A 25,330-nucleotide genomic window follows, 5' to 3' on the forward strand; every position below is an offset into this window, starting at 1 on the left:
CTGTGCTCTTAGTGTCAGTGTCACCATGTGGTGAATGTCACTAACAGAAGGTCCATCAACTGCACAAACCCCTTTTCTTCCATCACAAGGGAACAAGTTCAGCAACCTGTTTTGTAACGGCACGACTATTCTATAAAAAAAAGCTAAAAACTACACTCCCCAAAGAAGCTTCCCAGAACAGCCCCCTGAAGTGAAGGCCTATACCTCTCCCTGCTGACAGAACATACACCTACATGGTTTGCAGTGCCTTCAAAACCAGGCCACAACATTTGGTGACAGGATCTGAGACAAGACACAAATTGACATCATTGTGGCTCAGACAAACAAGCCAACCCAATTGTTCCTATATCTCCTTTTATTTTAAAGGAGCGTTGCTATGGAAATGCATGGGTTAGGTCGGGGACGGAGAGGCCCGAGTCGAGCATTGCAGCGTGAGGAGCCTGAAGACATTTCCCCCACACCTAAAGAGAGAAGCTATTTCAAACATCACAGCCAGAGCACATCACAGCCCCTGCGGACCAACACACTCCTCTCTGCCCTGGGCTTGCTGGGCAGGCCTGGGGGACCGACAGGAGGAGACTGAGACCCACTGGGCCATCGGTAAAGTAGGTGCAAAGTGACTGAACTCTGCAAAACCGCTTGAGAAAGAAGTTCCTTTCTGGCAGGTCTATTGTGAGGAAAGTGACAAATTGGAGGACGTTTCCTGCCTTCAGATTTCCCTGCATGCAGCAGAATCTGCCCATCAGTTGCACTTCCCATCCCCTTCCAGCTTTCAAAGCTAAATCCGAAGCTGGGGGGAACTGGCTCAGAGCACAGCGACTTCTGGTTAGACACGCTGGGCTGTGATCTGACTCAGCCAGAGACCAGTTCTAAATTTAATGTGCAAGAAGACAAAAGGCTACTATAGGACAACTACGAGGAGACGTATACACTTTTAGGCTGCCTGTTACCAATTTTGACAGTACTGACGGAGTTTTGGTATAGCTATTTTTGACTGCCAGACTAGATGGTTGCTGCATGATCTTTTTTTGTTGTTGTTGTTGCTATTGTAAAATCACTGAATTGTGTATATTACAATGCAAATGTTAAGAAAAGGCTGAGCTACAAGAAAACTCTTCTTCAAAGCAGTACCCTCCATAGTTGTTTTGAGAAACAGAAGCATTTAAATGCAATTAAGAGCAAACAGCTACTATAGAAAATGTATATAATATATAAATATTTTTAAGTATACAAAAGACAGTGTTAAGAGACTTCAAAGTCCTGCTCACACTCAATGCAAACGTGGATTTTGTCACTATCTTCCACAACACAAGGACTTTACTTATACCCACCAGTAGAACTACAAGTCTGATTTGAAAAGGCACTACCAGAATTGCCAAGTTCCAACTTCAATTATTTCCTGGAGGATTTTGGCAGTGTTTTTCTGACCTGGGATGTGACATGTCAATTCCAATTCTCTCATCACCTACATGCTGTTAGAAGGGTGAGTGCTTTTGGCTGGGCGACAAAAAATCCTGATTGAGGACTGCTCCCTGTCTAGCCGAAAACAGAAGTAAGCTGTGTGTGAATATTTTAAGAGGGATTTTTTGTTTGTTTGTTTGTTTGATTTGTTTCAATTTGTGAAACCATTATGCTGGAGAAAACTGCAAGGAGGGGTGAGAGGAGAAGGAGTACCTTAGATGCTCCTGGTCCTCTACCAAACATGTTATGTAAAACTGCTGTGTTTTTGTACAAGCAGATGAACTGGAAAGTGCCCTGCTTTGATGTGTGCAGCTGAATCATGGAGATTGCAGGACTCCATTAAACACATTTGAGCTACAACACAATGTGCCGTCACTGTTAGTAATATACGACTATGAGTGTGTTAATATTTTACTGCTGTTGAGCAGTAGGTTTCCTCTTGCTGGACTCTGCAGCAGTACGTCCAGGTTCCAGCCATCTGATGCTTCTTTGAATTTTATGACCAGAATTTGTTTGTAAGGAACCTGAAAGTCTGGAAGACACATTTTTGTTATGCCATTATGTTTTAATCCACAGTCGGAAGAACAGTGAACATGGTATCGTTCAATAAATTCATTCTTCTGTTAAGAACATGCAGTAATGCTCAGATTTTACATCACGTATGAGACTTTCCCATAACAGCAGTAATTACTGGAAGTGACTTAGAGCAGCAGTGTAGCACCAGTGGTCATACGCTATTAGGAGAAAGCCATTAATTAGCTGAGAAGTGGAGCACTCCAGTATGCCACAGTAGGAGCCAGGCTTGTGCATCTGCCAGGCAGAACTGAACTATCAGCAAAGCCAAGATCATTATTTAAGTCTAACCTGAAGCAAAAGCAAATGCTATAAAATTAACTGTAAACAAACTCAAAAGACAGCTGCACAATTTAACCATAAAAAATCTATACCACCAAAAAAATTTTTTTTTCTGAGTCTGAAACACACTAAATGTATACAAAAGGCATAGAAATTTCTGTAAGTGTAATATCAAGAATGAAGTCAAACCATCGTAACACCCATACCAGAAAATGAAACAAAGCAAGTCGAAGTTCCAACAGGAACACTTGGTCTTGCCACACAGCCTACATTTTTTATATTATCTCTTTTAGGGGGAAAGTGTAAACACTGTATTAAACTACACATTAACTTAACCACATGCAGAAGTGAAAATGCGCGCATTCATTCAAGCTACTAGTTCCAGGACTTGCATCTTTTAAGCTTCATATTCTAAATAACCATTTTGGATCAGCATTACAGGTGAAACACTCCATCACAAGATGAAAATTGGAAGTTGGTGACAGGGTTTTGAAAGGGATTTTAAAACTGCAGTTTAAAAGCAGTTATGCAGTCCTGATAAAGACTGGACAAACTCGCTCAGCTTCTCACCACTTCCAAAACCAACTATTCCAAAAGCTGGAAGAGATGCAGAAAAACCATCAGCGGCAAGTGCTGCCTTTACAACTTTTGTTGTAACTTTACAGCTTTTGTTGAACAAGCTATTCTCTTGCCCATTCTCAACAGTAAAAATGTGTCCCTCTCGGTTAGTGTCTTTCATGAGCAGTGCAGTCCAAGGAGCACCAAGTATTCCTGTCCTCAGTCCAAGGCATATTTCAACTGGGTGACTTGCCCCAGTCATCCATCTCTCTGGGACTTAGTCCACAGCCACAAGCAGTAGGTGCCAGTCATGGCACTAGGACTCCCCATCATCTCTTACGCAATTAGCAACCATCAGACATGAGAAGGCCTAACACAGGGTCTTACACTTGTCTCTATATTTGGTTTCTTCTCTCATACTCAGAAAATTTGCAAGGATAAATTACAGAAAGAGATTGTTATACTGGTTAGCATATAATTCACATGAAACAGCTGTATAAGGAGCTTCAAAAATACTGTAGACAACAGATATCTGTATCAATAACTTAGCTTTTCTAAAGAGCAAGAAGAGACACACAGACTTGAAATATTCTTTCTTGGATGGCAAATAACATTTTAAAATGCCAGAAGAGGAACAGCACGAGATTTGCAATTGGCCCATAAGAGCCATTTTCTTTTTCTATTCTCATTGCATGGATCTTATGTTGTCATTGGATAATCCCACAATATTATCTCCTCAGCCACATTTTGAGATCCAGCTGATTTTTCTTAAAGAACACCAAGAACAGTGCATGTTCATTTTTAGCTACCAGACTATCAGTGCTTTTTGACAGGTCCTCAACTTCTGTAATGACATTACAGAACAAGCCTTACTCTGACCTCTGCTACACTGGTTTCAGGTAATCCTCTTTTATCAAGGGCTAAAAACCCATCATCAGGATTTAATGTGCACTCCAACAAGTAACAGCGCACACTAAACAAATGACTCAAAAATGATGGAATGATTCAACAAATACAGCAACTGATTTTCTGGTTGCTGCACTCATGAGAGCTATTACAAAATGAGCATCTGCAATAAAACACCACTTAACGAAACCCAAACATCTCTTTCATATTGGGTGCTTAGAACATCAGTCAGATTTTTAATCTAGAATCTCATTTTCCTCTAGAATATTTATACAATTTACATATTTGTTTTGAAGCCATTAGAGCAATGAAGTTAAATTAAAAAAAAATCATAAATCCACAGACAGAGAGGAATACTTCACTTTCCTGTCCAGTGGTATTCCTGAAGTCTAGGAAATTATATTTAATTTGCCTTGGTACACAAGACCACACAAATCCTAAATTCTAGGAAGCTTACATGTGAAACTAGGACATGTCTTGGTAAACTGGGAAAATGACTTGCCTGGTCCAATGAAATGGGTCTGATTCTGCAACTCTTACATGGGGACAAGTCCTCACTTGGGCAGAAGCACTCCCATGTGTGTCTGCCAGGGCAATTCGGCCATGACATTCTCAACACCTAGTGGAGAACAGTGCTGCTCCCTGAGCAGGGGACACGGACCAGCTCAGCAGGCGAGGTTACACAACTCTCTGTCCTTCAGCTTGGCTAAAAGAAGAACACACCAGGAGGAGCCCTAAATTGCACTCCTCATGTTATGATTTGTTATTATTTCTCAGCTAAAAGTGTGAAAACTCTATAATCCAAAATAACTCGCTGTTTTAAAAGGCACGTTATGCTGTGCTTTGCTATTTGAGGATTGCCCAGGTGCTTGGGAGTAGGAATTCATAAGACCAATAAATAAATACGATAAATCAAAATGAATCAATCACTCTTGCTGTTGCTAGCCAACTGAAGCCCAGAATCTGCCCTATGAGAGCTGAGCAGAAAGTCGGTTTCCCAAAAGGCATGAAATTGAAAAGTAACATTCACTGTTCCACAACATCCTTGAAAATGAACAGTGCTACAGCATCCCCACCAGATACTTCTCTTCACAAGCACAGGACAAATATCGGCCACGTCAGATGTGTATCGCCACCCTCCACAACTGAGCAACAGAAATGTGAAAACAGAAATGAATCAAAAGGCTGTCTGTTTTGGCAAGTCACCAGCCTACGTACGCAGTGCAGGGGCAGCACAAGTTGCTCCAAGCAGTGTTGGAGAAAGGGAGGAAAGTGTTTCGTGAGAGCTGCATCTAGCCAGTCCTGCAGCATCTTCTGCTTTTGGTGGGCAGAAACTCTGAATGCCACGGGCATTTCCCCATATTTTCTTGGTTGTTCCCATCATTCAAACAAAGCTCGGTGGTATTGATAAGCATTCATTTTTACCAAATTAAACTGACAAATGAGCTATTACAAGCAATGGTTCATGACAAGAAGGCAGCTAGCAATTTGGCTCTTCAATAGTGTCATTTTCAAACAATGCCAGACAGACCATGTTCTTTTGATCTCCTTCCTTTTACCTTTTCAACAAGATTCTAACACATTCATTTCAAAAAGCTGTAATTTATCAAGAAGGTGTTTAATCAAAAGAGACAAAAGGTACACAATGTTTGGTTCCTTCCTTTCTGCCCTTTACCGTAAGTTCTCCCAGAAAGCAGGCCTTACACTGCAAAATCTGTTGCTGAGCAAGAATCCAGAGGTTTAAAGCCCCAAGCATAAGGGATTTGCTTGACTGCCATCATTAATGCCAAAGCAACAACATGTGTCAGTAGTAACAAATCCAATTGCCAGCGGTGAGTGACACATTTCCTTCAAGTGCTGGAGGAAAGAGAAGCGTGACACTTTGCTTGGGAAACCACAGGATGTAACACTACTTCCAAAAGTTAATTTAAATGCTGAGCACTGTTGTTATGCTGCATCCCAGCTATTTCATGTCAAACTCCCTTAAGAAGTTCTTTCTTGTTTCTAGCCACACTCAATTCTCCCACCCTGGCTTTCTGAGCTTATTTTTGGTTACGTCTCTTCACACACGAAGAAGTTCCTCTGGACAGCCCAGCTCCTGAATCACACCTCCATAGATCTGCCGCCTTGCAGTGACTCTGATGAAAGTTCCTACGCAGACCCGTGGGCAGCTTCCAGGGAGAAACTGAAAAGCAAACTGGAGAAGGCCTAATGCATCTCAACCGCTCAAAGTATTGTCTATCCTAATCCAAGTCCACCTCTTAAACACTGTTTTGCCTTGCTTAGGAGCATTTATCCCAACACGAATGCATTCCCAGAGGTCTGTAAAACTCTCCAGGTAAGACTGGTATCAAAAATAATTAGTAATGCATTGCCAATAAGGCTGGAAGCAAGTGATGTAAAAACTCCAAAAATTGCTTGCTAGCATATCTGGTTGCACCATTCACCTCTCAGGCAATCTCAGACAGCTGTACTTCACTACACAGTCTAGAAAAACAGAAGCCAGCCATGCATTTTCTTTAAAGCATGAGTTTTATTACAAAAAAGACTCACCATGCACGACAGGGAAAACTTTTCAATTATGCCTTGTCCACTGACTCATGTTCTTGATGCTAGTATGCAGTCTGCATTTTTCTTCCTTATGCCTACACCTTCATTTTATTTCATATACCTTTCACAAGCATTTGCATATTACTTCCTTTCCAAGTTTTTCAGGATTGTTTGGAGGAGAGTTAAGATGATCAAAAGGTTTGTTGCCAAAAAATGAATGTATTTTTGATATACAATACACCCAGAGCACTCCACCTGCACATTGAGTTGCAGTAACGAGCGGTGGTCCTCAGGGGTTAGTACTGGGATCGTCGCCGTTTAACATCATTGTCATTAGCATGGACAGTGGGATCGAGTGCAATCTCAGCAAGTTTGCTGATGACACCAAGCTGGGTGGTGCAGTTGACACACTGGAGGAAAGGGTTGCCATCCAGAGGGGTCTGGACGGGCTGGAGAGGTGGGCCTGTGCAATCCTCATGAGGTTCAACAAGGCCAAGGGCAAGGCCCTGCATCTGGGCTGAGACAATCCCAAGCACACATACAGGCTGGGCAGAGAATGGATTGAGAGCAGCCCTGAGGAGAGGGACCTGGGGGTGTTGGTTGATGAGAGGCTTGACATGAGCTGGCAATGAGTGCTTGCAGCCCAGAAAGCCAAACATAACCTGAACCACATCAAAAGCAGTGTGGCCAGCAGGATGAAGGAGGTGATTCTCCTCCTCTGCTCTGCTCTCTTGAGATCCCACTTGGAGCCCTGCCTTCAGCTCTGGGGGCCTGAAGGGGGCCTACAGGAAAGCTGGGGAGGGGACTCTTTGTCAGGGAGTGCAGTGATAGGACAAGGAATAATGGTTTTAAACTAAAAAAGGGTAGATTTACATTAGATATTCAGAAGAAATTCTTCCCTCAGAGGGTGGCGAGGCCCTGGCACCAACTACCCAGAGAAGCTGTGGATGCCCCATCCCTGGAGGTGCTCAAGGCCAGGCTGGATGGGGCTTTGGGCCTGGTCTGGTGGGAGGTGTCCCTGCTCATGGCAGGGGGGAGCTGGAACCAGGTGATCTTTAAGGTCTCTTCCAACCTAAACCAGTCTATCATTTCTATCATTCAGTATTCTCAAGTAACAGTTATAATCATCTTCCAACAGCTTATAAGCCACCACTTCATCTCCCTTGCTGCATTTCTCATAAATGATTACCCCCTGCTTCCATTACAGAAATTCCCATTTGTCTATCCCTAGAGGCCTAATTTGGCCATAATGGCCAACATAATTAAATGTTAGTAACACAAGAGAGATCTGCAAGTATACTTAGCTATTTAGGCACATAAAAGGTTAAGTTCACTCTAAAAGGTCCCTGCTTTTACATCTTTCAAACACTTTGCAAAATTTCTGCCACAGTTAAGTTTTTAACACAGCCCTGGTAGTTGCTATACGGTAAGTATCCAAGACACAGACACCAACTGCATGATGGAATACGTTATGATCCTGAGCTGCATAAACAGAAGACAGAAAGAAGTAGAATAACTCCACATCAAGGAATGGATAAGAAAGGCCTCCAAGTATTTGCCTTCTAAGAGGCCAAAATGGAAACTCACTATGGAAGTTAAAACAGATTCAGCAGGGAACGGGAGCTGCTCCAGCATTAATGGGAAATGGAAAACTTGGAGTGTCTTATAACCTCAAGAAAAGATACCAATATTAAAGTGACACAAAGTTGGCACCAACACACTAAACCTGAACACTGTTGCCCACAGCTATACAATACCCTACTCCCCCAGCTTTTTCTCTCTATTCCCCCATTATTCTGTTTCCTTGCATGACCAATAAAAAACAAAATCCCAGAGGGATGCGTTTTCACCTTAACAAGAACGAAATAAAAAAGCAACAAAATCAAGGACACTTGGATGTTTTCTGTGGACACCCTCTACATTTATAAGGGCAGAAAAATGATGGGAGTGAGGCTGTGTAATTAATATACCAATCATGCTGATCAAAATGCCAATACAATAAAACACTTTGCTACAACTTCTTCCCCATAATTAACGGCAACCACTATTGAAGCATGAAGACATAAATGCACACAACTTTTCATAGTGTATTCCTGGCACTTCATTACCTGCAATATTTACAAATACTAAATACTTCTCCACCAATATATTCCCTGCTCTGTACTCATTAATACTACTCAGCATACAGATAAAGACAAAAGGATGACATAGTCATCAGTTTATAACCTTATATTCTACCTGTGTACAGTGACAGGCTTGCATAATCAGTCAACACACCTCTTCCAACAGCTCGGAAGAACACGTACAGAGCTGCTTCTTGTTCCAGTGGCTCATTTCAGCTCATCCACACGAGCTGCTGAAAATCTTGCTGCCATCTCAGCCCACTGATCATTAGTGACTTCACCTTTACTTTCATATGCATTACACAAAATGGGATAGTCTAACATTTTAATTGCTGCATCTGTCACTGGAACCACTGCTATGTGTCAGTATGGTGTTTGTATTTGTGAGAGAGTCACAAATACATACTCCAAAGCCATCGCACACCTCTTTAAGTGCTGAAGCTACAATTTTGGTAATTGGTCTTACTTCAGAGGGCTTCTTTAAACGGAGTAGAAAGGGTCACACAGAAACACACAACCACAACAGCAATTAAAATAATGCATGCTCACAGGAAGAGAGCTGTTCACAACTCCCTCAGTACTCAAAATACAACATTTTTGAACACTCTTGTATGATGTGCAGAACCTGACTACTTTATGTACGAATAACTATTAAAATCTCTCCTTAAAAAAAAAAATAAATCACCATTTTGGGTTACTCTTTGCTGCTGCTGGGGAAGAGGAACAGAAGGCACACACAGCTGCCACAAGACTGAGGAATCATGACTTGGCTGCCCAGCAGGCTGCCCCTGAGCGCAGCCCCTCCATCCTGCCCTGCATGGACACCTGTCCCCGCAGCACAGCTGCAGCTTCACTGAACTTCCTCTTCCAGGCTAATGCCCGGATTTGTCTTCAGGGCTCAAATTATTTTGGATGTTATGAACAGCAGCAGCATGTTTGCTTACAGAGCTACAGCATATCCTGATACAGTTCTCTGCAAATATTAAATCACCTAAGAATAGCAGTCCAAATGCCCTCGCAAAATGCAGCACCTGGGAACTAATAAGAGCCCTGTCTGTATTATAAAGCATGTGCTGCTTATGTTATTGAAAGCCAGACAGTAAGAACGTTCAGTAATACAGGAAGCTTTACGTAAGCATACAATATCAATATCTAAGCTGAAAAAATGATAATAAAAAAGGCAAATCTATGACTCCATATCTCAGACTGAATTTTAAATCAAGCACCACACAATAGGTACTTCATATCTATCTGCTGCAAGGAAAGATTAATATAAATATATGTAAAGCTTTGTGTAATTATCTATCCTATGCCTTTGAAGGTAGATGCTGAAGTATGCAGCTGATAAATTACTTCAGAGGCAAATAAGTTACGCTATTTATTTACAGAAATATCTTCGTAAGTAACTTATGACTTAAATCAGTCCTTTTTTATTAAATTCATTTCCTTCTCTGCTCTTAGATCATTTATTTTATGTTCCTATTTTGCACTATTCACAGGTGTTCAATACCTCAAAACCCGCTAAGAGAGCTGAACCCTGCACTTTGTTAAGACAAAGAATAAGAGAGTATTTCTACATGGGAAGAGTGCAGTTAGGTGGGATGCTGAACTGATAGCAAAAGGCAGAAGCAAACACAAGACACTTCATCTCCTTTTCCAACAGATCAGGTTTACCCCAAAGCTGGGATGATGACAAATCTGATGATCGTTTGGCCTTCATTATGGAACTAATGCATGGTCACACAAAATAATTTGCAAGGGATACGAATGCATGTAAAAGACTCCTGCTCTCCATATAGCTCAGTGAACAAAGTCAAATTTGTATGTAGAAATAGAGGAAAACAGAATTAAAGAACCTCTCTAAAGGAAGACCACCTTTTGCAGCACAGACCACATCACTCATGCTTGCGTCCAGACAAATCCACAGGGACTTTGTAAATATGGTCCCTTCTTTTACAGTACAAAGTACTGGCAGCTGCTGCACAACTGTCAGTCCTTCATTTTTCACTTCAGTGCTTCCACTCAGCACAGAGATCCACATGAATGATAAAATATTCACCAAAGTACCTAGCCTTTTTTCTTGAAGTGGGAGTTGAAAAATACTCCCCTTCTGAGTCAGAATAATTACTTCATATCTGATTTTGTTCCCAATATTTTAAGTGCAGCATGTAGAAACCTAGAAAGAATATACTGCAGTGTTGGGACTGGGTTGCAAAGTTTTGCTGTAACAAGTCTCAGATTCCGGGGTCCTTTGGCACCTTCAGTACAGACCTGGGTGGTTTGAGCAAGAGGTCCTTGGAGAGATGAGCATATTAGGGCAATATTTTCTCACCAAACTGAAGATACCAGCTGTTCTGAAATAACTTGGAATAAATTCATATGGTTAAAAAAGACAAGTGGCCTTTGAATTTTTGTTCTCATTGATGATAAAAAGATCTGAGATAGCACTATGTTGGATGTACAGCACAACAGACAACGTCTTTGCATTTCCCCATGCCCAACTGACCTGCCTGTAGCCAAAGGCCATTGCACAAGAGCAGGTTACAATCCAAATACAGAAGAACTGCTTCTCCTTATTAAAAGCAAGCAAACAGAAAGTTTGCTTACAAAGTTGTTCATTGATAGTAAAAGCTTTTCTAGATTTTGAGATCCAGCAACTGATAAAAAAATGAAGAAATGAAACAAAATATTTAGAATATCAGAATATCACTCTGCCTGTCCATTGTCCTGCTTTATTTTCTCGTGAATTCATAATCTCCAAGACATCTGCTATCTCATGCTGGCAAAGAAAAGAATCTCAAGAAGAAAGCAAGCAAATGAATCATTTATCATCTGCCCCTCTCCTCCTGACTGCTTCTCTGCTGATTTCAGAAGATACAAGAACAGTTTATTTATAAAAGGTACCATTAATATCTTCTAATTTTGAACGTATTAACTAATTGTTTTCTTCTTCTCATACCACCTGCCCCAAATTCCAGGACTGTATTCATCTCTTCTTAGTTACTTTGTGCATATTCAGATTTCTCATTGGCTTAGGTTTGGTCTACATAAGTATATCCTTCGTTTTAAAAGAGTACTGTATGAGGAAAGTTGGAAGTAACACAGTGTGTGTTAACACAGAGCTCACTGATGCCACAATCTTCTGAAGAAATTTGTCAAGACAGGCAATTGAAAATGAAACTGCTCCATTGCTATCCAGTGTGGGAGCTGTGTGTGTTAAAAGAAAAATGAGCAAGGTCCTAAAAGCTTCTGTGTTTAAAGCTGCCAGTTTAAGGATGCAATGCATTACTGGGCCCCGCTGACCACACGATGGTTACCTGAGTTATCTATGCTACAGTTCCTGTTCTAATAGGGGAGCGTTTGTAGGAAAGGCAGGCACACCTCAGCAAGTCTTTGCCCTGCATTATAACAACACCCCCGACCTTTCCAGTCTTTCAGCACCTGCTATAGCCAACATTTACTAATGTTTACTTTTTTTGCTGTGCTTTCACTCCATCCACAATGCATTCCCCTCAGCCTTTCCTGATACCTTTCCATCCTTCTCATATTTATCATTTTTCTCACATGTACGGTGACACTTTCTAGAGTGCTCTCCTTCAAAAAGTCTTCGCAAATACAAAATAATAAGTCTGCATTTTAAGAAACTAGACTGAAGCATGGTGTGGCTTCACTTCTGCAATAACTCAGAACTTGTGCCTTGAGCATTCAAAACTACAAGTTCCTGTCTGCGCAGCATGTTGCTATTTGTCCAGAACCTAGAAAAGCAGAAAAGCAGGGATCTCACTGGATCAGAACCTCTATTTGTTAACAGAATATATATACTGTTTTTCTTATCATTTATTTCCTTTATTTTCCCTTTCCCTTCCACTGGAAGGGTGGTCAAGCACTGGAGCAGGTTGCCCAGAGCCTCCATCCAACTGGACGTGGTCCTGGGCAGCTTGGTCTAGTTGACCCTGCTTGAGTCGTGGGACTAGACCATCTCTGGGGCTGCCTTCCAACTCCAGCTATGCTATGACTATATTTGAAAGTCACCCTTTAATCCCCTCATCCCACATGATTCCGTACTATTTCTCTGATATTAATCTTTCTTGTCTACAGCTAGATTGCTAAAATCCAACCAAGCTGCTGTGAGGCACTCTCCTTCCCGTGAGTCAGCCTCTGACAGGAGAAGATGCTGAGAGCAAAGTATATTATTGCAACTAGGTGGGAGCTGTCAGCAAACCCACAGAAACTGGATTTCACGTATTTGATGCCTTCCCTTGTTTACAAACCTCATGTTAGTATAACCCGTCCTCCACCTCACCAGGCTGAAATGAACTCCCTTAGGATCTTACTTGCAGTAAATGCCACTTGGGATCAGACAGCAAATATGAGAGCTGCAGACTACAAGGACTGGCATTTCACCAGGGAGCCGGAGACAGCCCCTCTTCAGCACTCTTCATCCCTATCTTGCTTGCTAACTGGCAAGACTTCTTCTGTTTAGGTAACTGAAACACATGGGGAAACGGATTTGTCATTGTTATACCCAAATCCTCCAGAGCTGCTGTTTATTTACATTCTTAACCTCAAAGAGAAATCAAGAAGATAAACTTCAGCATTTTTGCTCCTCTTTGTATTTTGACAAAGTTGGCATAAGATGAGTCACAGCAGAATGGCTTCGTGTGCGTAGAAATACGTGAAATGTGTCTGTATATCTGCGTATCACTAAAACATTTAAGCTTTGTATGAGGAACAGGGCAGCCAAAAACCTTGAGAAGTTGTTTCATAAGCAGCAGAATTAACAAAGCTTAGAGACCCATGGATTCGGATGTAATACCTTAGAGGCACCTCAGCCTCCAGCACCACCCTTGCACATCCTACAGCTGGGAGCACACATTGGGACTGCTGCAGAGCTACACAGCTACCGCCTGCCTGCCCAGGCAGGCATTGTGTTGCTAAACCATTGTGTTGCTAAAGATGCCCTTGACACCTTTGTGTTGCTAAAGAACCATTGTGTTGCTAAAGATGCCCTTGAGACCTCTGCTCTTCTGTCAAATCTAGCCAGTAATCTCCAGCAGGCTCCCAACAGCCAAGGGAAGGAGGGCAATGCTTTCAAGCAAGATTTTTTCCATTAGGAAATTGGACTAAAACTCATAGTAGCAAAAGCTTCTAGAAAAGGCCCAGCTTTACGGTAAGTTTCCTATAGGACCTGGAAAATTAAGTTCCAGTTCCAACTACCACGCTACGTTTTGTGCTGTAAGAACTAGGCAAGAAGAGAACTGAAGAAAACAAAATCCTCATAGCATTCTGCACTGTGTGCAAATGAACCGCCTGTTTTCCTTGAATTTATTTTAAAAAATTTCTTCAGAGCAGTAGTAGGTTCCCTAAATTGGGTCCAATACTTAAACCGAAATGCTTAGGTGGGAATCTAATGTAATCTCTAATACCTTACATAATGAGACAGCCACTAATGAGCTGCCTCCTCTACAGGGGGGATTGCAAAGGACACAAAAAGCATCCACTCCCACATTAAATATCCTTCGGTCCCAAAGATGCTGTAAATTTTCCAAATACACTTCAAATGACCACTAGAGCACCATTCTTTGCCACTCTTGCAAATCAAGCAATGAATTTGCTGCACAAATGACGAGGCTCACCCAGGACAGAGCAAAGGGAGATACTTCAAACAAACCGAGGAGCTGCTTTTTAATCACTTTGCCTCCTTCCAGATGTGGTCAGTTCACACTTGTATCCCCAGTGCCATGGCACAGAACTTCCTGAAAGCTGATTGCAGAACCTGTGATTGTTATTTTGTCTTTATATTAATTAAAGAGCTGTCTGCCTTTTGATTTCCATAAATCATTTTCCTCTGTGTGGCACAGTAACTTCCCATATAAAATTCAGAATAGCAACTGATTAAGAAAATAAGCAGTCTGTTTCTTACTCAAGACATCTACTGGCAACCATATTTTTAATGATTTTAACTTACCTTGTATTTTCAGGTTTTTTACTAGCTTTCAGTGGGTTTTTAATTATACACTGAAGCGTTTCTGTAGAGAAATAACACAGTCGTACTTGGCCATACCAAATCCCATCTTCTAAGCCGCACAGCCACCAGCTGTGGTGAGCTCTCTGCGCAGAACTCCCCATCAAAGCCTGTCACCTTGCTTGTTGCAAGTCTCCCTCATCCAGCAGCTGACACAGATTGCCCTCCTCCATACATCTGGGCATGCCATGAAGAGTTGTGTGACTCTTCACCCTACCACCCTTCGGCTCTGCCTCTAAGGCCACGACCAGTTCTGCTCCTGACGATGTGCTGTGAGTGGAGACAGCTTTGTGTCAGTTCTGATCTGTGCGAGGAGAAAACTCCTTGTCAATTTAACTAATTCCTGAAATCCAGTTGCACAGCTCTAAATCTCTCCAAGAATGCACTGGCATCCAAGACACCCTGTTGAAGCTGCCATCAAACCCTTACCTTTTTTCCCCCACTGCAGCATTCACACAAACTACTCCTGTTCCAGCATCTCAGCACAGGGCTACCTCCATAAACTTTCACCTGGACACTGCCTAAGGCTCCTTACTGTCACGTCAATCAACATGCTGGAGCTGTCCGTGTGGAAGTAAACAATTTCTTTTAGCTTAAGGCCTTCTCTTTGTTTGTGTTCTGTTCTCCATAATCTGTTTCTTCCTCTTGACAATGTTATATATCAGTCCCTGAAACTAAGCCACCTCAATACACCAGGGAATTTCACCTGACTGGCACTCTTCCTTCACAGGTACACAATATTTTCTGTTTCAGAAACAAATGTTTTCCAAGCTCTCTGCTTGACCAGATTTCTGATCCCAGGCAAGGCAGACAGGCTGGTTTCACACCTTGCTTTCTTGGCAGCCCTTTTGATGGCATCTGTACACCTGGCACTACCTGGCTGCTCACCCTCTCCTTCTGAGTTGTACTTAGTCTTCCAGGACAGCTCTTGTGTCAGCTGTTCGGATGATGCATTAACATGCAGGTAAATATCTTCCTCTAGATTTAACAGACCCTTTAGTTTCAGTTTTGTTGTATAAGTGGAAACAGAATTATTTCATTAAACTTTGCAATGAGACTGTTTATCTAGTTGTTACAATTACTGTAAATTATAGAAATTAGGAAAAAAAATCTGTTTTTCCTGCTATTCAGTTTATGTTGTGCGTTTGAAAGCACTCTATTAGCTTTACTATCTCTCTGACACTACCAGTTTCGTTTTTTAGTGTGATTTTTATAAAATGGCATAGAAGAATATCATTTTGAATAGAAACAAAAACATAACTGGAGAACCAGTCAATGAGGAACACATGAATAGAAACTCCTTCACCTTAAAACCGAGGAAAAAAAAAGTCTGTCTAGGTTAAAATCTGCAATGTCTCTACATCTTTTCTAGTTTTGCTGGGATAAGCACTATCTTTTCCTAAAAATAGCTGTCAAGTTCCTCTTTTCTATTACACTCACTACACGAATTACAAGTTACTTCCTCAAAGTTAAAGGTTGTGAATAAATAGGTCTCTGTCTCATATCAGCTGCATCTGTAATGAAATCAATTTCCAAAAATGTTCTGCAGCCGCAAAAAGAAGCGGGGCAGAGGAGAAGGGGTCTATACACAACTGGATGCTGGGTTTTTGGGGCACTGACAAAGCCCTGTACCTCCCCAGTGAAAGACAAAGGGAAAGCAACAAACCACTCAAACTGAAACGACAGCGTCTGTTTTCTTTAGGAGCTGTTTTAACCAAAGAACCACGAACCATGTCTGAAATAGCCTGACAGACCATCACCATCTCACAGCACTTTTAGGACGACTTCATTTGCAAGCAAAGAAAAGGCAGCGCTGCTGCTCACTGCTTCTTCCAGCCCCTGCAACGCTCCTCTCCCTCCTGAAGGATTTGGGCAGCAGTGTGGAGAGCTGGGCAGAGAACTGACCTCGCTATTAAAAACAACCTCTGCACTTTTCCTTTTAAACTTTTCTAGTTTAATGTTAACACTGGTCATTCTCCTAATCCAGCCCATCATGAGCAGCCAAATGTCTGCACCAGAGCATGGAAAGAAGAAAAATAGAGGAAAGATAGCTTCTTTTTTTCTTTTTTTTCTTTTTTTCTTCTTTTTCTTTTTTTTTTTTTTTGGTGGCAGTGCTGGCTGAACATGGTTCTGAATGCACAGTCTCAGGCTCGCTTTTCAATGTTTAATACTTTTGTTTTCCCCTATAGCTGCCAGGCATGTGAGCAAAACTGGTTTTCCTTAGGTCACTGGAGCTTTTTCATTTAAATCATTTCCCGGACACTTCCTGACCTCTCCTGAATTCCCAGAAGTAACAACGACCCACGTAATTTAGGATAACGCTATGCTGAGTCAGTAGTCCAGCAAAGTATTCCTAGGCCTGACAAAATATCAAGTAGTTACACAAACGAAGTAATAATGGCTGACGCTGCATTTTACAGCTCATCCAGAGCTGGATACCAGCCTACAGAGCAGGGACATCTGTAATCTGTCACAAGTCTGCACAAGGTATCTATAATACTAAATGAAGCAGGGAAATAAAAAAAATACAGCATTTAAGTGTATTTAAAACAAATGGTGCTAATGACTGAAGCTTGTCTGAGGGTATTTTTATTTGTTATTTTTACCACTGAAAGATCCCCAGGGAGAGAAGATGACAGCCAACAGGAAAATGCATGACTCAGAGTAAAAATAAAATTTAAAAAAATGCTTAAATGTATGTGATGGCTTAGATTCGAGCTGCTGGACAGCTGGCACCCTACCACACCCTGATGGATCACCCAACGCAGCGTTACCCTTGTCTCTTCTCTCGTAGCACACTGCTCAAGAAATCCAAGCAATGAATACGGTGCCAGGCTGAGCGCTGGAGCTGGGCAAAGCTGAGGAAATCTTGTCCCTAGGGAAAAGAGTGTCAGAAACAGATTCTAGAGCAGGCAAGGATTGCTGGGGAGAGCAGATGTAGCCCAAGCTGCCACAGGTGGCCAGGAGCCTTGCAGTGCCCATACTCTCTGGAGTGGCCTGTGGACCTCAGTGGCTAATTTACGAAGATGCATTCCACAGCAGATGCTGCAGTAAACAGCAACAAGCATGAAGTGCTTCGCTGGGCTATGCAGCCCACGCAGAGGACCACGGTAATGGCACCGTGCTGACGCTGACTTCAGTATTGTTCCAAGCGAATGCAGGTACTGCAGTGACCGTTTCTCACCAGGAGGACCTCTGCTAGCCTCTGTTTCAGTTTCTAAATAAAGTAGGCACCGAAGTTAGGAAAGAACAGCTTTTGCTGTATGACAGCTAATAATAATCTCCCATATCGCAATCTTGTGCTTGGGGCCAAGAAGCAACAGTCAGCCACTTGCCAACACCTCCACGTTTCACCCTTTTGTTGAGCACAGCCACCCTACGAAGGAGCTTAGAAAATAACCATCGTCAGCAACATGCACTGAATTTGTAAAGAGGATGATTCTGCAGGTAACACCAAACAAGAAGCAGGCTCAAGCAGATACAGTTGAAAAGGAAATGCAGAAGAATGTAGAATAGGAACTACTGCAAATTACTGGTGCATCTTAACTGTGACATAGCATTAGAAAGCAGTGAGACAACTGTAAAAAAAAATATGGTAAACAGTAGGATACATCACAGTGCACCACAAACAGCAGCACAACTTCCCATGCCGTGAGCATCTTGATAGTGTTGGAGTAGACAGTATGGGAAGAAATTCTGAAATAAGATGAAAGATTCATGAAATATTCAACGAATAAAATTTAGGAAGTATCATGCCAGTAGAAACAGGAAATATACCTTTGTATGCATACTATCTTGTTACTTAAGTCACTGCACCTACATTACATAGGAATCTGAAAACTGAAAGCCTACATAGCTAATAACGCCATCCTACTCAGAATAATCCAAGCCATGCATTATCAGCACTGCCTGATATCCGTTTTTCATATCTAGTTATGGCAAAGCAAATTTCCCTAACTTCGGGGGCTTTTAAGCAGATGAATCAAAGTACTTTACACTGTGTATGAAAAATAATTAACATTAGTGGAGTGAAAAGTTCATTCCAGGCACATCACTTTATCAGAAGGATGTTTTTAAAACCTGTATCAATTCCTGGAAATAAAATGTTTCACAGAATCTATGACAGATCATAAATCAGCACAAACAATGTGCCTCAAGGATCATCCAGGCCCCTGGTCTTCCCAAGCAATCACTACGTGTATTGAGGCCCTGCTTCCCAAGATGTGGCTGAACATCGCTTGCTGATGGGAAGTAAAGAATGTTTGTTTTCTCCTTTTGCTTCTGTGTGGCCTTTGTTTTTTGTTTGTTTGTTTGTTTTCTTTTCCTCTAATTAAACTGCTCCCTATCTCTCAAGCCATGAGCTTTTTCTTTTTTTTTTTTTTTCCTTTATTTTCTCCACCAGTCCTTCTGAGAAGGGGGAGTGAGAGAACAGCATGGTAGGGCCAAGCTGTCCATGGGTTGTTAAATCACCAGACGCCTTCAGAGTTAAATCCCCGCACAGATACACAAACACACTCCCAACCAAAACCCAGACCAGTTGGTTCACAGAGGTCCCACAGGGCAATTCTAAGCAGAACAGCATTCAGCTCATTTAAAGCATCGAGACAGTACCAACCCTTCCTAACAGCAGCCACGGGGCCTTTTTGCTGGGCACATTCTCATCATTGTCTTCAGAAGTTTATCCCTATTCGGGCTTATAAATGTCATTCCATCTGCAGGGGAAGCTCTTGAATCATGACTATAGTTTTCTTCTGGTCTAAGTACACAGAAGTCAAAAAGTTTCCTGCACCAAAGTGATGCAACAGCAGCAACGCAAGTCACACTGTCCCAGTGCAGAGACAAAAGGTATGGAGCTATTTTTAAAATATACAGTCAGAGAAAAAAAAGTGCAAAGAAATATATTTACATTAAGCTTTCACATACATCCACAAATCATCTGCAGAGAGGGATGCTTCCTGGGTTAAGAACAATGTGAAGGAGAGCCAAGGGAGTTGTTGACAGGCACTGCCTTTCACCTAGAACTCCAGCAATCATTCGAAGGTTTTCATGTTTGTCACAGGAGCCAGAGACCTTCAGCTTCCTCATTAAGCTCATCAGTGCTGTATCTTACCTTGACATGACTGGCTCTTCTCAGTACCTACAGGCACCTACGGATGGGGAAGGAAGATGCCACCAGCCACACACCCCTGGTTCCAGCACAGCATCCTCTGTCCCCATAAAAGCAACACAGCACCACCCCGGCTGTGATCCAAGCAGGCAAAGGTAAAACTGTACTGAGCTGCAGACCTGACTGTCAGCATGAGAGCAAAGATGGGCATATTTAACTCAGCAGTTACACATTCATCAAGACTACCTCCAGGAAAGACAAGCGTTCCGGACTCAGCTTAAAGCACCCAAGCAAAGTTCAAGGCTCACGGAAAAGTTATTAGCTCGTACAGTAAAAGTACACTCTCTTGCCCCAAATTGCCATTCCAGATCGGGTTGTGTTTTATATTCCTTGACAGCATCCCTGCGTTGCTCCTTTTTTTTGTTTTCTCTAGCACAGAATAGGAAGTCTGACTCTTTTCTATCACAGCAGCCAGCCACGAGGCGCAGATACTCCTGGCTGGTCACTGGGGAACGTGCAGTGACCCCCAGTGACTCACTCCAAGGCTGGGTTTCATGTGAGCCACCCTGCTTGTCTTCTGCCATTTCTCAATCACAGAAAGTCACGCAAGGAGATGGGGGAGAAAGGTCAGCCTGTACTTTTCCAAATCAAGTTAGCCGTGCTGGTCTTGCGAATCCCACCACACCTAGATGAAAGATTAAAGGAGATGGACACGGCCTGCTGGAGTCTGGGGGCAGCAGGTCATGGACAGAGCTCAAAGGCGGCTGGGCCCTGCTAGGCCGAGGAACTTCTCCCACAGCATTGATACGGAGGGAACTGCTGGCAGCAGGGAGACGCTTCTCTCCAGAAACTTGTGAAAAAATAAACAGCCTCTTTTGTGATGGGAAAGCCTAGTTTTACGACAACAGGAAGCTTCAGACTTCTTGCTTCTGGTGTTACTGTAACAAGAAAGGCTCTGCTATTTAGTACTAGTTTATTGATTTTGGCTTGTGTTAAAGGAGATTTTGTGATAACTGCTAACAGCAAAACATTCTGCACCTGAATTTGATAACACATTTGCTCTTGACTAGGACATTTTGGACAACTATCACATTCTGTGATGAAAGTGAGCTACCAAAGTCTAGCACAACTGTTAGAAAATGTACGGGATTTCCATCTTTCAGAGATGTAAAACATACTACAAAGCTTTTAGGTAGGGAAAAAAATCTCTACCTGATTAAATAAAAATTCATATTTACTAAAGAGAAGAATAGCAAATGTATGAAATTGTTGAGTCTTTCTTCTAGTGGAGTATTTTTGAGGTACTTGCATAAACTACTTGTAAAAAGAATATCAAAAGGTTTGGGGATCCTCTGTTTTTCAGTCTGTGAATCAGAAGTTTATTTTGGGATAAAGGTCCCAAATAGTTTGCCTGGCCAAAAAAGATATCTGCCCTTTATGTTTCCTAAAAACGTACAATCACCGGACCTGTGATCTGAGAGGAGTCTGAGAGGAAGTCAGTATAGATAGAAACAGCCTTGAAAGGAGGTTTAATTCTCTAGAAGTCATTTAGTTTCTCTGTCCCAGACTCATCTCATTAAATTTCAGGCATCTTAATTCAATGGTCAAGTCACTTCCTCTGCCATCAACCCAGAAAAACGAATGTCTCCAGACTGGCCGTTCAGATCCTCAGTTATATGTATTATGATAAATAACTACAGAAACCTGGTAGGTCCAGGAGACAATGCAAGAGGAGACATTTTTTCCAGGACAGGTAACTCCCTGCTGATTGTTTAACATTGTGGTGAAGATTGTATCATACATCAAATATAGCAGTGTGTATACTAAAACATATTTTACCCATACTCCAGAAATCACTTTTCCAGCAATCTTCCAGAGACAGTAAAATGGAGTCTTCCTGACTACACTCGTGTATACAGAAAAGTCAGGTTTTTACTGTCCTAAGATACACTTGGCCAGCTCGCTGTCTTCTCAGCTTCTACTCATATATATTTTGAAGGACACCTCAGAAAAATCCTGTTATTAGTCTGAACTCCTACGCTACAGATTTCCTTATCCTCCTTCAGATCTACCACACTTTTAAATAAATTTCTTCATCCCCAACTACCCGAATCTCTCTCCTGCAATCCAAGCTCATTTTCCAGAGTTCACTTTCCCTACTTCTCTGTCTCTCCATTCAACCCTTTTCAGAGGAAAGCTGCAGACCTACTCAAAGACTTCTCTCATGCTCATAATTCACAGTTCCTTCTCATAGCTCTTGTCAAAGGCACAAACTTAAAGGGTGGGTTATACAGCTTACACACAGGCAAGCTATACCATGTTCTCCTCAGAGTCAAAGGACAATTACTTTCAGGATATGACTCCTTTGACTCAATTTTGGATGAGATCAGAGCCTGTTTTTCTCTGTTGGCAATACATAGTGAGCCTAATGGGAGGAGCTCAGACAGACGTCTATGTTGTTCCTGTATATAGTTCCCAGAGGCATCCCTACCCTTTAGTAGTTGCTTTCTCTTCCTTAATTCTTTCAGCTGTCCTTGTGGTGACTTCACCTGTTCCCTTGCAATGTCTTCCTCAAGAATTCACTTATCTCTGCTTTCCCACTGATACAAAATATACCTGAGCTCTACCTTTAACAAAAATACAACAAACCTAACTCATGTCCTCATTTGCCTCCAGAACCGCCTCCCTGTTTCAGTAAGCTGTCATATGTAAGCTGCTCAGAATGCAGATCACCGATTCCTTTCCTACAACTCCATCCCCCAAATCTCTTCAGACTGTATGAAAAGGTTTTCTTCTGCTGCTTCTTTGTCATTGATGTCAGCACTCATCACTGCCTGCTGAATTTTAAAATCAACATCATCATACCACTTTTTCCATACCACTTCTCCATATCCATCTCCAAAACAGTGGTTTTCTCCATACCACTCTCCTAAGTGCCAAATACAGACCCACATTTAAATCTGTCACTAAAACAAGTGTACTCTTTCTGAAAAAAAAAAAAAACAAAAAACAAAACTAAAAAGTTAGACTGGCACCAATCACTCAATTAATGCATTTTCCCTTTTTTCTAGTCGTGTTACCTTGTTTCATATACATATGTGTGTGTTTTATTGTTTTTTATACACACGTATATATAACACATACACACACACACACACACATATATATTGTAAACTCTTTGTGGCTGTATTTTAGTTTGGTGTTTTTACAGCAGAGTCCATAAATGAGATTCCCAGAGCTAACCAGATGACGCACAAGAAGACTGCCATCTAGGCAAAGAAAACCACCCAGAGAGAAGTGTTGTCTTGGAATTACAATTCAATCCAAGAGGGATTTCTACAACTGACTTTCACAGGCTACTCCTGCACAGAGCCTCATGATACTCAGTAAGGTCCCACAGCAGTGCTTGGATACGACTATGCAAAATTGCAGAGCCTACGTCAGGGTTTAGCATTTGTGCATTGTGCAGAATACCAGGAAGGAGCAATTGAAAAGAAAGGGTAAGCACTTAGGAAAAAATAAGATGGGGGGCACTCCACTTTATATGACAAGAAAGGATATGATCTCACTGGAATAAGCGATTGGAATCTGGATAGATAATGAGACTTTAAGTGAAACCAGGGTGGCAATTGACCGTAACAAATAAAAAGAAAAGTTTACATTTTAAATATATTAAGTCAGTACTTAAATAGGAGTTGGAAACAAGATCTGCTTGAAAAGCACAAGCCAGCACCCGTTCCACTGTTGCCAAGAAGACAGCATTGAGATCTTTCTTCCAGACAAAACAAAACAAAGCAAACAAAAAAACCCATGTCAACGGTCAACAGACTAATCTCCAGTTTATAAAGTGTAACGCCTATCCCTGTACTGCAGAATAAGCCTATTTTAGGCAGATTTTCAGTATAGTTACAATTACAAAAGAAATCCCAAAAGAACTAAACTCATTTTGCGGTTTAGGACAGACAATGCACTCATTTTAAATTGCACTGTTTTATGATTTCCCATGCTATATAAACATATTTATATAAAAGGATATTGAATCCAAAGGCATGGCCCCATAGTGCAAGGAACGATGCTCACACGTTAGACAATTGCCCTCAACAGAATGCATCTTATTCATCAGCTCCGAAATTAGCTATATTCCCCTCACCTTCATTATTGGGGATTATTTACATTAGAAGAAAAGAAAGATTAAACTAAAATGCTAAAGAGCTTCATCACTTTTCCATTGAACATCTACAGGTTGCTCTCCATTTCGGAGAGTTGAAAAAGTAAAGATCCTTCCTCTGGCACGGGATGGAGCTATTTTCACAGACCTCCACAACAAATGCATTAATCTGCTACAGATCTTACACACACCTCACCTTACACGTGAACAAAGTCTCTTTCTGGTCACCACCCACATCCCAACACAGACTCGTGTCTCTTCCTGCCTCTCTGAACTGAAAGCCTGGCCTTTCTATGAAGTGCTGCTTACCCGAGACTAAAGAACATTTAAGCACTTATTTCAAGAAGCAGTACTTTTAAAACTAATGTGTATTATCTGGGAGACTACTTACAGATATATAGATATGGTATTTAAAAGCAAAGAATAAATATTTTGCTGCATTCGAGTTTCTTGTACGATTAATTTTTATGCCTCATTTTGGGTTTGCATCATATGTTGTATGCATATTTTAACCTTAATAGGCTGAGAAGTATGTTCTTGTGCATAGCTGTGTAAACTATATACTGATTATACTCCAATTAGCTGATCTTAAAAACTAAAAGGATTTTTTTTTTCCATGCTTGTTATTTCTCTGAAGTTGGCAGTGTTTTCAAGGGAACACCAAAGCCTGTCTGTGAAGAAGGCCTACACATATAAACAGCAGAAAGATAATCCAACCAAAAGACAGATTAATGCCTTCTAGCTTCCTGTGTTTGAAAGGGAAACCAAAGCTGAGCATACTAAGGGTCAGACACTTCATCAAGCACATGACTGGCAGATGAAAAAGGCAGTTGTTTGCACTAGGTTAAGTGATAAACGATTTTCTGAAAGAAATTTTGAGGTTTGCCTTTCTGTTGAAAAAGGTAATCATAGCTTGCATACATCAGTTAAAAAAATAGAAAACTCAAGAAGCAACACGCTGATGCTGTGTCTCTGTCAGCTTGTCTTTTTCAGAAATGAATTATCCCTTTGTGTCCCTGTTGAACCAAATGATGAAGCATTTTTCTTGTAAAATGCTCTTCCCGTATCTCAAATTCGCAAAAACAGACTTAAATGCAGTTTTGCATACAACAGGCAGTTATTTATTCGTAACATAAACCTACTATATTGACAGAGATACTTTCACCAAATTCCCCCTTTAAGGATAGGATGGAAGTTCTCTTTATTATTTAAATGTAGGGTGGAAGGTAAAATAAATAATTCTCAAGAGAACTAGAAAAAACATTTCCTTGCTTTCAGTGCTTGGCTCTGATTAAGAATATGTAACACATGATGAGCTGTTCCAGATTTTCTGGCTTGAATAACCTCAGTGCTGACTGCATTTACAGTTTATGTAAAACGAATACATCTGGCACGGCAAAGTATCTTTTCCTTAAATATTTTTACTTGTATAACGATTGTTGTTAGTTTACTTGCAAAATACAGCCTATCAACTCCAGTACTGCAATTTGAACTATGTATAGGCCAAATACATTATACCAAGATACAGAAAATAAGGCAGAGAATGAATAAGGAATACTTCAAAATCAGAACAAAAC

The 25,330-nt window shown here is 41.4% G+C and overlaps 1 protein-coding gene across 6 annotated transcripts in view; it reads right to left on the reverse strand.

Annotated features, from left to right (window-relative positions):
* The window catches only part of SH3KBP1 (SH3 domain containing kinase binding protein 1), a 218,063-nt gene that overhangs the window by 112,234 nt on the left and 80,499 nt on the right, over positions 1-25,330 (reverse strand). The window contains exon 1 of one of the 6 annotated variants that reach the window (XM_068684273.1): positions 19,589-19,728. The exons of the other annotated variants lie outside the window; for them this stretch is intronic. The gene's annotated coding sequence lies outside the window, so the exon portion shown is untranslated. Of the gene's footprint in view, positions 1-19,588; positions 19,729-25,330 lie in introns of those variants that run through there. 6 annotated transcript variants of the gene reach the window in all.

Source organism: Anas acuta, chromosome 1 (assembly GCF_963932015.1).
Source record: "Anas acuta chromosome 1, bAnaAcu1.1, whole genome shotgun sequence".
Taxonomy (NCBI): Eukaryota; Metazoa; Chordata; class Aves; order Anseriformes; family Anatidae; genus Anas; species Anas acuta.